Raw genomic sequence first — 18,077 nt, 5'->3', positions numbered from 1 at the left:
CAAGCTACCTGTGACAGACTCATCTCCCCTGGGTGAGCCTCTGTCTTGTCTCTGTGTTCCAGCTATGTCTTTCTTCAGCTTGGCCCTTTGTGAAGTCAGGATAGGGGAGAAATATTTCATTTCTTTCCAGCTGTGATTGAGAAGGAACCAGGAAAGAGGTCCAACTACACCCTTAAAGCACACTTACTGAGTGAGTCTACTATAAAGTTTCTGAGACCCGCAGCTGCTTTCCTGCCTAGAAATCTATCCTAATGTGGGAAATGGAATTGCAGAGCTTGCATTGAGAGTCAGGCCCTGGGTCTCAAACCGGGCACATTTGCAGGCTGAGGCCTTGGCAAACTGCTCTTGCTTCTGTCTCCTTATATGTTGTGGCCCAAACTGGTCCTCTTGCCCATGGGCCTTGAGAGAAGGGATCAGGGTATTAAAGGTAGGGGTATTGGGCATGGGAATGGAATAAGATGGTAGAAGGACCATCTTTGTTCTGAGTTATATTCCTGAATTGAGGCTCTGAAGGAGTCTATACTATGGCCTCCTTGACCACAGTGGAGGACTGTGAAATCCACAGAGATGGTAGGTTGCTGGGCAAGAGTTCAAAATGACCACTGAGAAGGTGACCTCAGGAATGACCCAAATGTACAAGTTTGGGACATTCTTTGCTATGATGCTTGCTTACACAGAGTAATGTAGGTAGGGAAAGCCTCTTGCACTATTAGTCTGTTGTAGTTGCTGCAGAAAAACACTATGGCAGGGAACCTCACTCCTGAGGATTTATTTATTTATTTATTTATTTATTTATTTATTTATTTGGTGTGTAGACACATCCTCCCTTTCTCTGTGTTATATCTGTCCTGATCTCCTCCTGTGGTTTTTCCATCCAATCGCCACACCATCGCCCACACCAATAGAATTTTAGCATAGGCACCTCTTCTACATTCCTTAGTCAAATGTAGTCACATCCGGAGGTTTGTGTGGGCCAGAATGTCACTGCATGAGTTTGTAGGGACATTGTTAAACTTAGGAACGTCTTCAAACACACCTGCAGCACTTAGGTATGTGTCTTTGGGAGGACCACAAGTATCTGACAATGAACGTCATTCAACAAATGTACAAATTTGTGAAAGTCATTCATCTGCCATCATCACTGTCATGGTAGGATTTGATCAAATCAAGTATTTTTTTTTCCAATTTATCTAAATGCTCTGTTAGGATGTTGTTCTCAGCTTTTCTCATTCAGAATGTTTTTCATATATACCCTAAGAACGTAAGTAGTACCAAGCCTAGAACTCAGCAAAGGTAGTAGCCCTGTTTGCATGTTGCTGGCCCCAAGCAAAGTTATCTGTCTGTCTTTACCTAGGTGGGCTCTTATACGTGGATTTTTTTTTCTAGGAGGTTATGTTAACTTCTCTGATGCTCTCCAGCTCTGTCTGTAGAGCATCGGCACTAACTCATAAAATTAATTCCCATTTCGTGGGATTGTCAGAAATGAGGATTGTTCTGACCTCTCTTTGAACTCATCAGGCGAAATGAAGTTGCTCACTGAGCTGGGGAAGACAAAGCTGAGTTTCGGGAGATCAATCAAGTCCACCACGCTCAGGAGAGGCCCACAACCTGCCTCGCCACACTGACCCCGGCGGCTGACGATCCCGTGCACAAATGAAAGCCATCACTCCTGGTGAAGAAGATACTAAATTATCGGCTTTTAAATTTAATTTTCAGTTTACTTGTGTTTTCGATTAGCGTGCCATGTCTCATCAGGACCACACTACTTTTGAGTGCAAGCACCTCCCTGTGGAATCTTCAGCTGCCCTTGCCTTCAGAAGGCAAATTCCATCAGAGATCCATCTATTAGCACATAGTATGTGTGTGTGGGAGGGGCAAAAGGGTTGTTCTCCTGAGCAACAGTAGTAAGTTCTTTTCATCAGACTAAAATCAATAACAGCCTTGGAAATAAAATGTCACCCTGAGCCTGGGGCCACAGAATGTCCTGACAGGCTCCTAAAACTATGTGCTGGTGGCTGGAGGCCTTGTGAGTCAGCCATTCACTTTCCTTCCATGATTTAGTCCGGAGATGTCTCCCCAGGCGAGTAAAGCTTAGGACTGGGTGACAGATGGGTGTCTGGGGAACACATGTCCTCAGCCAATTCTCCTCTGGAGAGGGGGAGCTCACAGAAACTTTCTGCTCTCAGGGGCAAAACTGCAGTTGCCATTTTCCAGAGGTGTTAAGGGTCTGGTTAACCATCTATAATCTGATCTCCTCTGCTAGGGCTTCAAAGCCACTGGTATAGGAAAACTTTGGACAAAGCTGTATAGCAATGACACTAGAGGTGGACCTTGTAGTAATCCTCAAATCATGTGATCTATTCTCAGTCAACAAACATTTAGTGAGCAGTGAGCTCACATGCATAGTAGCCAGAATTGTTTAGTTATCTGTGAGGCCCAGGAACCATCTATCAAACAAATAACATGATTTCCACAGACCAATTGTGGTTGTGAAATCTGCAGGTCTAGCCTCCGTCTGGGCATCTCTCAGGACTCTGCAGGAAGCTGGGAAAATAGCTCTAGCCTCTCCAGATGGTGCTGACTGCTACAGCCCTCAGTGCTCCTGACCCTCGGGAGACATCACTCACCCCACACCCCTTGTCACACCATCAGTTTCTCCTGTGTCTCTGATTTCTTTTCATTCATGTACATTCTTTGCACAAAGTGATGGGTTTCTAGTGACATTTGCACTCTGTCAAGCCATGATGTTCTTGGCCACGATCACTGTCATCATCCACCCCTGACCCAATTCCCAAGAATCCCTGCCAGTCTTAGTTTGAGTTTTATTGCTGCGGTAAAACACCATGATCAAAAACAAGTTAAGGGAAGAAACTTGATCTTAGAGGTTACAGTTCACCATGAGAGAAGTCAAGGCAGGAGCTCAAATCAGTACTGAAGAAGCAGCCCTGATAATTACTGGTTACTGGATTGCTCCTCATCGCTTACTCAGTCTGGTGTTTTATCTAGCCCAGGACCATGTATGAGTGTCAGTGCCCACAGTGGGCTGGGCCTTCACACACCAACCATTAACCAAGAAAAAGGAGGGCTCACAGCCTATCTAAGGTCAGTCTGAGGGTTGGAGGCACTCATTTGAGGTTTCTTCTTCCTAGTTTGTGTCAAGTTGACAAAAGACTTACTAGCACTCTCTCCTTTCCTCAAACAGTCCTTCTTCCACTTCAGTGTCAGAGAATAAGATCTCTCAGCCTTCTCATTGTATCACCCAGCTGTCATAATCATAATGACACTTCTACACAAGAGACAAAGGAGACACTGGTTCGACTGTCATAAGACTCATCAATATACAGTCTATTACGTCATTGATAAAGAATAGGTGTTGCTTACATGTATCAGCACCATCTTCTGTAACTCCCTAGAGCACACCCGATGTGCTACAACTTTACACAGAAGTGTGCAACCCTGAAGAATGTTCTATTACAAAATCCCCGTGATATCACATAAACTAGTTTACATGTTAATTGTTTTATTGTAATTTATACAATATGCGATGCACTGGCCAGTTTGATGTCAACTTAACAGGAGCTAAGAGTTATCTGAAAGGAGGGAAACTCAACTGAGAAAAATCCCACTACAAGATCCAGCTGTGAGGGATTTTCTTAGTTAGAGATAAGCGAAGGGGGTGCCAAGCTCATTCTGGGTGGTACCACCTGAGCTTGTGGTCCTAGGTTCTATAAGAAAGCATGATGAGCAAGTTATCATGATCAAGGCAGTAAACAGAACCCTTCCATGGCCTTTGCACCAGGCCCTGCCTCCAGGTTCATGCCCTGGTCGAGTTCTAATCTTAACTTTTATCAATGATAGGATATGGATGTGTAAGCGTAAGCCAAAGAAACTCTTTCCACCTCAAGTTTCTTTTGTCCATGGTGTTTCATCACAGCAATAGAAACCCGAATCAGATGAATTGATACCATATCGTGGGGTGTTTCTGTGACAGACATGACCATGTTGTTTTGGGGAGGATTATGGAAGGACTTCAGAACTTTGGGCTAGAAAAGCCATTGGGTTTTGAGAGCTCAGGAAGCTGTTGGAGCTTGGAAGACAGGAGGATTGAAAGTAATGCAGATGATGGAAACCTGACTTGTGGCATTTCAGAGGAAAACAAAGGCTGTGTGTGTGAAGAATCTATGGTATCTAGTTAGATGGATCTAAAGAGTCAGCTATTAACAAGAGAGCAGTACCATTAAAGTAAAACCTTTGCTTTGCTGAGATAATAGGTTTATTCGATAGAATTTCCAAGAAGTTTCAAGAACTGAAAGACTCAGCTCTGAGGTACACATCCAAAGAAATGAAATCAGGCTCCCAGTCATTGGCATTCCCACACAAAACCATTGCAGTGTTTTCAACATAGGACATTAAACACACTTATCTTTCCCATCAATAGATGGTTGGATAAAACTGTACAGGCTAAACATGAGCTGAACAAGGACAACAATAGGCATGCTAAAATAGGGGAAAGCCCATCAGGCTTCAACCCTATACAAAGAGTTACTGGCAACTAAGAAATGCAGAGAGTGGGAGAAAGTCTTCCGTAGAGAAGAGCATAGCAGTTGGATACCAGATACCAACTAGTTAGCCTAAAAATATACATACAAGCAACATTATACATTATGAGCAGGCTATAGCTAGGAATCTATATGTATATACATGTACGCACGTAAAAGCAATGGGTGGGAGAAAAGCCATTAATTTGGGAGAGAGCAAGAAAGTTAAAAAATATAAGAAGTTAAAAGAAATCTGCTATCACAAAGGTTGGAAAACTGTTGAGTTTTAAAAGAAGAAAACATTACAATCTGTAAAAATATGACTGAGCATTGGACTTTATACATAGTACAGTAAATCAGAGAGAGGAGACCCAGTCCACTGTGGGCCCAAAGGCTCATTACCCTCTGTGCCCCATAGCCTCTGGCTGGCCATGGCAGACATGACACCATACTATGCGGGAATCCTGCTTTCACATCTCAGGATACCCTCTGTGGAGGAGGTAACAGTTGTCCTGTGCCCGTTATGGAGCTCTCAGAGGGATGTGGTGGTTTGAATATGCTTGATCTATGGAAGTACTACTATTAGGAGGTATGGCCTTGTTGGAGGAAGTATGTTAGTGTGGGGGTGGGCTTTGAGATTCTATGCTCAAGATCTGTCCAGTGCAGATGAGTGAGTCTTCTCATGGCTGCCTTCTGATCAAGATGTAGAACTATCAGCAACTTCTTCAGCCCTACATCTGCATGGATGCTGCTATGCTTCCCACCATGATGGTAATGGACTGAACCTCTGAAACAGCAAGCTCTTATAAGTTGCCTTGGTCATGGTGTCTCTTTACAGCAATGAGAACCCTAACTAAGACAAGGGACTAATGGTACAGAAGGGGTGTGAGGGAAGGGTCTCCTGAGCCCTGGGGCAGAGCTCACCTGGCCCAAGGGCATTGCAGAGCTAGTCATTTTATATGGTTCCATACCTGGCAAAGTCACCCAATGACTGATGGGGGAAGGGAGGCATGAGTTGGATAGTTGGCAGTGATGTCAGGACCCTGCTCTGTTGGCAATTTGGGTGCCATAGAAGATGACATGGGAACAGGAATGTAACTGGATTTCTGCCCAGGTCAGACAAGTCAGTAAACAAAGTGTGGATGACTGAATCTAATTGTCATAGCTTGGCATCAACTCTTGGGTGATGCTGCCCCCACTCCTGGAGTGATACCTTCTTTAGTTTGTATCCCAGTTCTAAAACAGAGTATAACATGAGTTAGACATGAAAACTGATTATGTCTGATAATGACTAAACAGTACACTACTTGTTGACCTAGGTGTACCCAAAAGCTGGGCAGCTCTTGATGTTCCACACCATACTTTATGGGGTGGGGTGTCTCTCATGGGCTTTGTCACATCTGTAAGCCCTCTGCTCACACATGGGCTTGTAGGTATTCTCTTCAGCTAATGATCTGAGTGCTTGGATTTTAATGACAAGTTGGACTAAGTATATTATGATGGTGACAGTCCTGTCGAATCTCCCTCCAGGATATGGTGACAAGTGCTGGGGGCAGGTTCTTTGCCAGGGGCAGGCATTCACTCTAACAGTGTGCCTAGGGAAGATAGATTTGGAGAAAGTAAGTACAGCTATGTCTTCATAGAACTAGCATCAAAAACGTGCCATCTAGACCTCTATGTTGCCTTCCTGAGGTTCAGGCCAGGAATGCCCAGCAGAACCGCACACAGTAGACACAGGGTGTGCCATTCACTCTCTAGAGAGACTTAAGTGTTGACAACTCTCAGATACAGCACTTAGTTGAATAACTAAATGCTTTGAGTTTCTTCCTTGAAAACCTGGGAAAATCATTTGCAATACATTGTGAGTCTCTGTCCTCTCCTTACAATGGCCCAGGCTGTCTATAGCTAATTTACTCTTCCTATAGACTGCATGCTCATTTCAGTGCATTTGGCAGGCAGAGTTCTAACAACAGGGATGCTCACAAAGTCTGTCTGTGATTGGGCTTCAGTGAGACTTTCTCGTCTGTTCTCAGGTGGACAAAGACCCAAGAGCTTTGAGATCCGAGATGCTGAGAGCTCTTGGTGCTCATGCTCCTGTGGCCCCAGGGCCCCACAAGTGTGGATGGGTGTGTAGGCATAAAGTCTTTGCAACCTAGTTTAATAAAGGTTCAATCTCTCCTCCTGCCCGCCACCCAGCAGAGGTAGTGGAAGAGAAAAGTTATTAGAATATGGGGGAAGTGGACCTGTTCAGCAATAGTTCTTTGGGGGCGAGCTCAATCTTACTTGGCAGCAGTTCAGTCCCATAACAAACACCAACTGTGGAGTCATCTAGGCAGGCAGACAGCACGCATGAACTGGCAGCCTCAGACCAGTCCTTTCAGTAAGCAGACACCATGCATGAAGACCAACAGACCTGAGAGAAGGCCGCAGAAATGGCAAACTTCCATAGGAACTTTAGGAGCAATTCTTGGGCGAGTTTCTCTCAGTGGCTGCATTACCACAAGTTGAGCTCAACAATGCTATGTAAGGTGAACCAATACATGCACGTCGTTAGTGAAGGATAGCAAGGTGGAGCAAAACAAGCCAGTGCTCAGTGCTTGTCTCCCATCCTCTGAGGGGCGATATTTATATACTGCTTCATCAAGCATCCTTTCACATGTTTGCTAAATCAAAACATCCTTTCACCTGTGTCTGCTTCGGGAAAACATTCTTTCACATGTTTGTTTAACAAGACATCCTCCCGAAGACGTTTCCATTTCATGAATGGAGGCTTGAGTGCAGGTGTTCCAACTACTTCTGACTGCAAAAGAGATCACCTCCGGGCTCAGGTCATAGGCAGCTGTACCATGCTTGTAGACACACAGTCTGTTGGAGGTCAAGAGGTTGGAAGGCACACAGATGAAACCAGGGCAGAGCTGATGCAGAGACTGACTTGTGTACCTGAGGTATCCCCCCAAAATGTTCAGGGTACATACTGTCGGGCATGGTAGCTACAGGTGAATTCAACAAGTAAGAGAGCAAACATTGATTTCACTTCTACTATTGTCATATGCGGTTCTGACTCAACAGTGATGCAGCACTTGCCCTCAGACATCTTTTCAGAGTGAGCTGTCTATGATGAGCTCACACATATCTTCCTAGCCTCAGCATCTGTCTGCTCCAGATGTAACATGGTTCAACTACTCCAGCAACACTGTGGGTAGCAGCCTGGGAGTTTCTGAATACTTTACTCAGAGCCATGTATGTGTGGCATCCCAGTGTCAACTGGATAGAAACCTTTCACTACATCATTGACTGTGTAGCTGTGTTCTTGGCTGACCTGCTACTGCCTTCCAGAGACCAGTCTTGGATGCAGAGAATGCTCTTGAGCTGAGCCCATTCTAGCATGTCTAAAAATGGACCTTGCCATTAGAGATTGCTAAAGTACCAAGATATTTGACCTCTGCTGCTGTTAAACAGAGAAAACCCACTTTTAAAGGGCTTGTGGAACAGGTAAGATCCATTCAGATAATCTCCCTGTCCTAAGTGGTACAACAAATAACATCCCAAGCCTCAGAATTAAAATCCATTGAAGCAACCGTTCTGTGCTATGGAAGTAATACTGGGAACCAACTTCAGAGATTCTGCCAAGAACACTTACTACCAACTCCCACTTCAGAAGCTACAACAGACTCATCCACTGCAGATGGAAGATTCGAAGTCCCAAACTCTCAGATGTCAGTCACCTAAACCCCTTGGGCACCATTCCTCTTCTTTCATGGATCAATGAAACCAAGTAAGGCAAGCATTCACTATCCTTGGGAGCAAACCAAAACAAATTTACTTCTTTGTTGTATTTTTACCTGTTTCAGGAACTGGTTAAAGACCTTCTTAAATGACCCACTGAGGGTCCTCAACAGTCCATCTCTTCTTAACCAGATGGAAGATGTGAATAACAAGGTTCCTGGTTTTGTCTGCTCTCAGCTACCCTTTCTCCTGTGGGTTGCCTTCATCTCCCCACTTGGAGACCCATCTCAACATCTCTCCGCAGTTCCCCCAAAGTCACCACAGCTACCTCTCTCCAAGAGCAAGTAGCTTCTCTTTGTTTCTGTTGTCGTGTCCTCCTTTTGCGATGCGGAAATGTAGACTCTGAATCCTTAAGTCAGGGCCATGTATGTGTGGCATCTTAGTGTCAACTGAATAGAAACCCTCCAATGCAGTCTAGTATCATTGACTGCGGGGCTGTGTATCTGACCATGTGCCAGGTCTTCCTGGTGAGACCAAGTACTGACCTACTGGGTACGTTACTCATTGCAACACTCTTCCTAGGTTAGAGTGTTTGTTGAGGTTCTGATCCCACCTTTACCCTTGTGTCCCTAAGCAAGTCAGCCATGTTAAATTTCACTAACATGGAAAGTTCCCTACAACCAAGACTTAACGTCTTCATGCTGCTTGGGTTCCAAATTCCACTCAACATGTACATTATGCAGTTTTAAAAAGAATGCTCCTTTATGAGTGTTGTATAAAATATTCACCATGCACAGGGTACTTAGACAGGAAGATTTGTTTTGCTGAGGAGCTCAGTGAAGCTATGATTAAACAGGTTCAGCCTGTGGAGCTGGCAAAGCATTTGAGAATAAACTGTAATTTCACCGTGGAGGTGAATTTTCTTTTTATTCTTGATGGAGACTAAACACAGATTGTGCGTTAAGTGGAAACAGACTTCACATGCATCTCGTGGAGCAGTAGGGAGCGAGACTGTACAACCTAGAATGTGATTAAACTGTTCTTCCATTCAAAACAACAACAACAACAACAACAACAACAACAACAACAAGGACTGAGGTAGCTTTTCTTAAAAGTGTTTAAATGTCCAGTCTGTTGCTGTCAGGACTCCTAGTGGGATTCTCCACTAGGATGATTCTCAGCTTTGCATCTGATTTGCATTGCGGATGGAAATTGTTAATTAAACATCACTCTGATACTAGTATATTGGTTTTAAGACCAAGGCTTCCATGTTTGCAGCCTGTTCTGAACTTCCAGGCATCCGTAGTCAGGACTGAATGATTTCACATCAGATGGAAATGTTTCAGTGTGTGAAACCAGGGAGACATCTTTTCTCATCTTTTCTGTGTAAGGAGCTTGCTTTAGGTCACGTAACGGAGAAACCATTTTTCAAAGGTTTAATTTTAATTAGACTTTCTTCTCTGTACCAGAACAGTTTAGATCATTAACTTAAAAAGGTGAAGTGATGAATTTGAGAGACAGCAAGGTGAGCGGTCCATCAACAGGATTGGAGGAAGCAAAGAGATGGGCAGGGAAATGATGCTGGAACTACATTTTAACTTAATACAGTATTTTTAATTTTCCAAAATAAAAAAGCTGTGTCTTTAATGACAGACTATGGATTCAAGCTTCAGGTTTGTTTTAGAATGTGACATTTCAGGTCAATTGCAGTGAGAATTGTGAAATCCTAAGAATTCAGGCTGTTTCTAATGATTGGGTATGAACAGAATACTATACTTTTGAAATGGTTTTGTTACTGAAATAAGAATAAATGTGTGAATGAGGACATGTTGTGGACTTGTTTTTAGAAAGCTTGAGTAAATAGCCTGTGTCAGGCTGCTGAGATAACTGACCTGTGTTTTGCTTTCTAGGAAGTCAAAATGACTGAGGTTTCCAATGGCTCTGCTTCTCAGGAACAGTCTCCATGAGAGCCTCAGGCTGTGCATAAGCTTTCTATGTCCTTAGTTCCAGACAGGGCAGATGCCGTGGGGCCAGCTTGCAGTAGCACAGTACCTTGCAGCTTTGGAGCACTGCCTCACTGTACCTGGAGCACTATAGCTCACAGCTTTGGAGCACTGCCTCACTGTACCTGGAATACTACAGCTTACAGTTTTGGAGCACTGCAGCGCTGTACTTCAGGGAGCAGAGTCCTTTCTTCAGATCTCAGGGCCTGAAGCTTTCAGTGCCTGGAGAGTAAATTTGTCTTTTAGACCCAGGTGGGTGGCAGCCTTAGAGAGGGACCTCAGAGCACAGTTCTCACAGTTCCTGGTCTCTCCACTCATTTGTATGGTACCAGGTTCCCACCAGTGGCCTTTCATATACCAGGCCAGGAGACCTTTAGGCTACTGAAAATTGTAGGAGAGGAATCCCCAGCTGACAGCTGCAGAGTGACTTAGAAGGCATCCTGAAATGTCATTTCTCTGAGCCACTGAAAAGTCCCGGCTCTGGCACAGTGGCACCTTGGCAGTCCTTTCAATTCATCTGACCAAGGGTTCCCCGGAGACACAACAAATGCACCCCTCAATGGCTTTGAGTTGGAAGTGCAATGAGTCTGTGTCAGTATGGGGAGTGGGCTGGGTAGTTTTATAAGAACTCAACACAAGCTAGAGTTGTTTTGATAGAGAGAATATCAATTGAGAAAATGACCCCCCTCCACATTGCCCCATGGACAAACCTGTGGGAACATTTTCTTGAAGGGTCCAGCTCATTGTGGGCTGTGTCAGCTTTGGGCCAGTGGTCCTGAGTGCTATATGAAATCAGGCTGAGCAAGCCATGAGGAGCAAGCCAGTAAGCAGTGTTCCTCCATGACTTTTGCTTCAGTTCTGGCTTCCAGGTTCCTGCAGCTTCTGCCCTGACTCTGCTCAGTGATTGTGTGATCTGAGAGTGCAAGCCAAAACAAACCCTTTCCTCCTCATGTTTTTGGTCATGGTGTTTATCACCACAACACAAACGTAACCGAGACTGTGAGTCTATGCCAGGCAAGCTGGAGAAGGAGGAAGCAAAAGTAAATTTCTCTCCAGCTTATTTTACACTCATGTCTCAGACACCCAGGCTGGGCCTTTGCCTTCCCATGCATGAAGCTCTGTTGCTTTCCTCAGAGGCCTCAGAAATCTCCGTCTTCACATTTAGTTTCAGAATGACGCAGAGAAAGCAGGGAAGGAGAACCAGACTGTGTCAGCCTAGTGTTTCCAAAGTAAGACCCACGAATCTCTGGGCCAACTTGAGGCCTGTTTGCACATCTTGGTAAGCCCATGGATCTTTGAATGCGCAGCCTGCTTGCCAATCTGTTAACTTGAAACATACACTGTTCACTTACATGTTAACACATGTGAAATGGAAACTTCTAGTTTCTTTGGAAAGTCAGTTATGTCAAATGATATTTTGCTGGGGCACACAGGTGAAAGGATGTCTTGCTAAAGCAGACGCAGGAGAGAATGTTTTCCTGAAGCAGACACAGGTGAATGGATGTTTTGATATAGCAGACACATGAAAGGATGTGTGATGAAGGAGTATAAATATCACCCCATAGGCAATAGGAGACAAGCACTGAGCCTTGGTTTGTTTTGCTCCACCTTGCTATCCTTCACTAACTACATACATGTATTGGTTCACCTTACATAGCATTAATGAGCTCAACATGTGGTAATGCAGCCATTGAGAGAAACTTGCTTAAGAACTGCTTATGAGGTTCTTTTGGCATCTTGCTGGTTTTGCGGCCTTGCTGATTGGCAAACCTGGCAGTTTCTTCAAGATTGAAGTGCAGCTGCCTGCTGTTGGCCAGCTGAAAGGACTAGACTGTAGCTGCTGGTTCGTGCCTGTTGTTTGTCTGCCTAGAGGACTGGTCTGCAGCTTCTGAGTTGTATTTGATGTTTTCTATAGGACTGAAATACTGCCCAAGAAGACTCAGCTCACCCCCAAAGAACTATTGCTGAACAGGTCCATTTCCCTCATACCATAATAACTTTTCTTTCCACTACCTCTTTTGGGTGCTGGGCAAGAGGAGCGGTTCAATTCTTATTAAAAGTAGGATGCAAAAATTTATGCCTACACACATAGATCCACTTCTCTGTACAAACACATACAAGTGCATATAATTTATTATTTTAATCAGTCATTTAGTTAAAAGGTAGAAACAAAAGTATACATGCCCAGGCTTAGGACATTGTTTAGAGTATAGACATTTGCCATCAAACTTAATGAGCTTAATTCAGTCCCTGGGATTCACACAGGTGAGGGAAAGAGACAACTCTGAAAGTTGTTTCCTGACCATCAATTGTACACAGTAGCAGAGGAGTCTTTCCTCAAATGAAGAAGTGCAATTAACATGTTTTAAAAATATCTGTGAATGTCCACTAAATTCCTCCCACGAAGGCTGTTAATCTTTACCCATCCTTTTCTTGGCCAGTCACACAAACAAAACAAATATAACTATGTCCCCTCCCCTCTTTAATCTGTGCAGGCAGAAGCTGCTCTTCACTCCATCCTTCCTCTTCCTCATCAGCATGTTTGAGCTCTTTCCACACTGACACATAAAATGTTTCCTCTGACTTTATGTAGCTGCATAGAATTCCTCTAAGTGGCAAGGATTAAGCAAGTAATTGTTAATCTGGCCATTGCTGATGAGCACTTGAGTGATTGCAATATGATATTTTTAATATAGAAACAATGATGTTAATTGAAAACATTTTAGACAGCAGAAACAAGAATCTTATTTATAAATATGCAAACAAACAGTGAATGCCTATTGGCTTAATGGATGGATGCAGTTTTCTAATGAAACTTCATGATGACATCAGCACTGGCAGATCTCAGTGGGTCTTGCCAAGGAGTCCATGAGAGTGGCAATAAACGTTGAGCCCTTGGCTGAGTGAGTCAAGTTTGGAGGCCCAGCCTCTTTTCTGCAGAAGTCCTGGAGAATGATCAGTACCTCTCAGTGTCTGTGTCTGTAGGTGAACATGGCTCAAGGATGCTTTTTTCCATTTCCCTTTTTTCCATGTTGTGGTTGGGGTGTCAGACATCCCCAAAGACTCAAGTATTGAAGGGCTGGTATTAAGAGGCAATTGTTAAGAGATAAGGCCATTGGGGAATCTCTATCACTTGGCAACTGGTGTTCAAGGGGACTGTGGAAGGCTGGCCCCTTTCTCTTTCTCTCCCTCACTTCTTGGTTATGGTGTGAGCTTTCTCCTCGGCTGCTTACTCCCATCATGCTGTGCTGTCTCACAGGAAACCAAGTGACCGCGGGCTGAGTCCTCTAACGTGGTGACTTACGTGCTCTTTCCCTCTCTGTGGCTGATGGTCTTGGGCGCTCAATGTAAGATAAAGCCATTTTCATGCTTACCACACCCCCACTTCATGTCACACACCGTACATACATCACAACCACCACACATTATAGACAAAGTATAAATAACATACCATACATGTATCACATAGCACACCATGCCATGGACATGCTCGACACACTCCAGCATGCATGTGTTTCACTGAGAAGGCTGGGCTGATTCCATGACAGGCTTTAAATTGGCAGTTAAGGAGATGAGGCCTAAATCTCTGTTTCTAAGAACTGGTCAATTCCAGGTAAATCCAGGCCTCAGAAGCTGCTCCACCTAGCCTGAGGCAAGCACAATGGGTCAGCAACAGTATCCAGACCTCCCCAGTAAGTTTCCAGCCTCCACACCCTGGTAATGGAATGTCCCTAGAGATACACATGGAATTCCGTAGAGATGAACCCAACAGATTAACACAAAGTTCAGCTACCCAGGAATTCCCTAATGTGCTTTAAATCAGGCCTACAAGCTCACTTGGTTGTCTCTCTATCTTGGTAATGGGAGACCCCAGTATGCTAGAGTTCTGCAGAATAAAACTGCGTTGACATACTATTTAAGTACAGGGTGTCATTCTTTGGTGAATCATGCACCCTTACACCACACAGTATACCATGTACACATACCACACCATACATGCATAGAATACCATGCACATGCACCAGATCATGCCCAGTAACAGATAGTAACCTATCACTCATGCCTCTTTCCCATCCCTTGCTCTCCTGTCATTTACACACACACACACACACACACACACACACACAAACCCCATACCACACCAAGTTACATGTATGTACAACATTGCACAGGTCCATACATCACCCAAACACTGTACACATATGTAAGTCATTTTTTAAACTGTAAGCATGACTGGCTGCAGAACTTCAAGGCTTTGATGTTTTTGCTTTGTCCAAGCTTCCCTTCCCGTTTATCCCATTGTATAAAAACAGTCTGTTCCCGTCACTGCTAAAGCTCAGGTATGCCTGCAGTGTTCCTGCTCTGGCCTCTGGAAGTCCCTTCCCCCACAGTCCTTGCTCATCATGGGCTCAGGGTGTATTTGTTGTTCCCTTCCTTAGCCAGGCTTTAGAATGCTACAGCACCATGAGTTTTGTCTGCCTGGCAGGGCTCTCTTCCTCCCATCTGTCCTCTTTACAGAGTCATGGGTCCAGTGTCTTGTGCTCTAGGTGAGTTGGCACACAGTTGGTTAGGGTCCTTGTCTGGCTCCCAGGTGGGAGGAAAAGGCTAGGGATGAAGTAGCATCATGCAGCAGCTTGGCCTGAGACACCCAGGTTTCTCAAAGCAGTGCCAGACTAGACATACAGCTTCTATGAGAGACCATAGGAGGAGCTAATGGGGTCCTCTGTGTTTGTAGAGAAAGGCCACCTTCCCAACAGTGGCCTGATGTTCTTACACTCAGGAAGATCTGAGCTGAGGGGTAGAGGGTGGGCAGATCTTCCTAAGGCTTAAGAAACGCTCTTAGAGCCCATAACAGAGGCTGGTGTCAGTGTCTCTTTAGGGAGTCACTTTTAATCACTCCATTTGGCATCCACTATGTGGCTGCCTAATGTTTACATTAAGAGGTATCCAGTAAGCCTTCACTTCAGAAGCAAACGGGAACTGGAAGCCTTCAGCACCAGCGGATCTGAATGCTGATGTGCCCCTTCTGCGCTCTGGGGCGGTGCGAGGTGTTGATCATGGCTTCTCACTGATAAGCAAAGTACTTGCAGAGCGTGAAGACTCTGCATGTGCATGCAGGATAACTCTAATCTGCACCCTGCCCGGCCTCCCGCATTTGCATGGACAAGCAGCCTGGCTGCTAAGCTCTCTATTAGAGCTGCAAAGGGCTCCCCTCATTTGAATAAGGCCTCTTTGGCACACAGAAAAATCGGAAAAGGTGCAGTGAGCAGGAACCTCCTGGAATTAGGGTGACATTTGGAAGCAGAGGTCTTAAATGTTCGCTTTTTGTCATGTTAAATTCTTGAGTATTTTAAAATCTATTGTAACTGTCAGTTGCATTAAACGTTTTTATTCTTATTTATTTTTTTATAGAGCAAATGGCAGCAGACCAGAGTGCCAGGAGTCCATTATTATGGCTATCTGCATCATGGGAAACTTCCAGCAGACTGTTTGATGCAATGTAGAAATACATTTGAATATAGGATTAGACTCATAATGTAGAAAGCAGTCAGAGATCAAAAGAGCTGGCTGGGAACTCGGGCAAGCAAGAATTGTCTGCAATTTTGCAGCCAAATGAAGGGCTCCCAGTATGTTTCAAGCATCTTGTTGGCTTGCAGCATGGAGCCGGTGGCCACGGCCACCATGGCAGCACCATCTTATTCTTACACGGAGGGGGCAATGGGCTTGAAAGTGGGCCTTAAAGAGGCCCCTGAGCTTTACAGGGAGGTATTTGGGACAACCATATCTGTGAGAGTATGGATCCACCTTGGATTCTGCTGTGCCACTTTTAAGTGGCACTAAGATTGATAGGTCATATTTTAGTTCTTGGAGTGTATTTTAGTATTGGACGTACAAACAGGAGACCTGAGCTCCAATCCACTGAGACCAGAGGGGGTCTTTGCTATGAAGCTACTGCTCACACCTGTCTTAGGGACATGGATCTGTCCCTTGTTAGATGGTTCTTAATAGGATCTTCTAAGTATTCTCAATGCGCCTCCGCCCATGTTGTAGTAATCTCACACATGTAGAGATTGGGGTGGTAAGTGGCAGATGTCTCTAGGCACTCTGCCATGGATCTGGGATTCGTACACATTCCTTTTCATCCCTATACTAACTTTGGCACTTGCCTGTCTGATATGTTAAGTCTCTCTTCCTTTGATTTTGACATTTAATTCAAGAGAGAATTCTAAAGTCTGGGCTTAAATTAAGGAACGTCACTTATCATCATTTAGTCAATATTTAAAATTGTTCTCCACACATAGCATTTTATTAATAACCCTCTAAAATCCGGTGATGCCCAATGTGAGTCCCGAGGGCTACCTGCCTCCTAGGATAGATGTGATTGTGGCCCAACATGATTGTAGATATCAACATCCTGTTTGATGCAATCAAACGTGCAAATCAACATCATTGCACGTTCTTTTACATTCTCTTGGTTTTGTTTTGTTTTTGTTTTTATAGATTTGAAATGTTTTTTTTTCTGCTAATGAGATCTTAAACACATCCTGAAAACACAAAAATGTGTAACTGTCAGTTAATTACTATACAACTGGATGAAGTCATTTCTAGGCTCAAACCTGTAGGAAAGAAATAGGAGGGAAGAGAAAAGGCCCTCAGCCACAGCCACAGCCATATTAAGTTGAAGACATCAGTGGGCAATCCCAGCAGGAGGTACTGTACAGGCCAAAATCTCCTTAAAATCAAGCCAGCTCTGCTTGTGTCGGGGTTCCATTCTCTATGTGCAGCTGAGAAATATATTGAGAGCATGCCCCTAAGATCTTCATGCTACACTGTTTCTAATGGCCACTCAGACCCTTGTTCAAAATGAGTTTTGAATAACTTTAAGGGATGCAGACATCTTATTGATATCAATGAGGCTAATGCTATACTCGAGGTGTCTGTCCTCAAGGCTCCGTGAGAGTTGATGCTGAAGCAGCCACAAGCACCTTCTGTTAGGGCATCTCACTTCCCATGTAGCTGCATCAGATGACAGCAAGTACTGCCTTGGGTTTTCTGTTTCCTTGTGTCCCATGTCTGAACAGGAAGGTCTATATACATTACAATCTTAAAAGCAACTTGGAAAATCATTTTTGGCACAGGATTTGACTTTGACTTGAATAATTTCCTGATGAGTAGAGTTAAAAGAGAAGCTCAGCAATGCTGTTGAGGAGCTGAGAAACAGGATGATCCTATCTGTCTTCATTTAGTGGAAATGCTTCTTCTCTCTAGTAAGCATCATGGGGCCTACATTACAACCCAGTCACAGGATTGGATCAGGGTCTTCATGCTCCTGAGCTAATGTAGTTATCTGATATCTGCAGAAAACAGAGCCAAGCTCCTCCAGATGTCAGAAGGAAGAGACCATTGCTGCAGCTCTTCACAACAGAGAACAAGTCAGAAAAGATTTGTTGTCATCCTTACAGTGCTCTGGGGCTTTGTCTGTAGAGACTGAAGAGACAGCATGGTAAATAAGTGGGTCTTCTTCCCACATGGGCTAAATGAACCTACAACCTTCTGCACATGAGGCACTTGAGTTACTTTCTTGCAGAAAACTGAATGCCTTTGAACTTTGCTTCTCCAGTTTTTCCTGTTTCACTTCTCTTATATTTTTAAATTTCCTGCCTCACCACTTGCTTTGCACTAGACTCCTACCTTCCTGAAGAAGATGCACAACCATTCAACTGACTGCTGGAGTATGGGGTCTTTGGGAATGCACAATCTCACCCCACACACACACACAGTCCAGAGCTGTGCCTGTCATGGGCTGTAT

This window comes from Grammomys surdaster, unplaced genomic scaffold (assembly GCF_004785775.1).
Source record: "Grammomys surdaster isolate TR1022 unplaced genomic scaffold, NIH_TR_1.0 843, whole genome shotgun sequence".
Taxonomy (NCBI): domain Eukaryota; kingdom Metazoa; phylum Chordata; class Mammalia; order Rodentia; family Muridae; genus Grammomys; species Grammomys surdaster.
This window is presented reverse-complemented; position numbering follows the sequence as displayed.